The following is a 753-nucleotide window of genomic DNA, read 5'->3' on the forward strand; positions in this document are numbered from 1 at the left end:
GTATTTTTCTACCATAAAATTTCAAAAAATAATGTAATGAGTTTAGATGTTCATTTTTACATTCCATTAAATGTTTTTGGTAAAAAAAAAAAAAGTTGAACACACTTAGTCTAAAGTGTGGAATTATAGTTACATGTGTTTCATAGTATTTACTTTTAGTGATTAAGATTTTGTCTTCTCTGTAACAGGTTTTTTCTTTCTCCAGTCCTGGTCCTACGTTCTTCTTCAAAGAGTCCCAACTTTTTAAATTATTTATTCAGTGCACAGATAGAATAGATGTGGAGAAGGGCTTGGCAACCCTCATACAACCCTTCCCTGATTTTAAACCATTCAGTATTTCCTTGTTTTGGTAGGGAAACTACTTCCTGGTCTAGGTCTAGGTTTCCTATGAGCATAATTAAGTATTTTGGGATTCCTATTCTCTTGTCCAAACAGAACAAGGGAACACGGCATGGTTTAAGATCAAGAAAGATGTGTGTCAGGGTTGTATCTTTTCTCCATAACTATTCAGTCTGTACATTGAGCATGTTATTCAAGAAGCTGGACTTTATGAAGAAAGATGTGGCATCAAGATTGGAAGAAGAGCCTGCTCATATCCTGTGCCCATTTTTCTATTGGATTCTTTACCTTTATCTTGTTGTGGTGCTCAATTGTTTCATAAAGATCCCATTCATCTACGTTATCTTCTCCTGGTTGTAGGTTTTCCAGGATACTGGGAAGACTGTTTATGTTGTGGATTAGGACTTCTAGTGT

This window comes from Elephantulus edwardii, unplaced genomic scaffold (assembly GCF_000299155.1).
Source record: "Elephantulus edwardii isolate Elephantulus edwardi_28Jun2011 unplaced genomic scaffold, EleEdw1.0 scaffold00419, whole genome shotgun sequence".
NCBI lineage: Eukaryota > Metazoa > Chordata > Mammalia > Macroscelidea > Macroscelididae > Elephantulus > Elephantulus edwardii.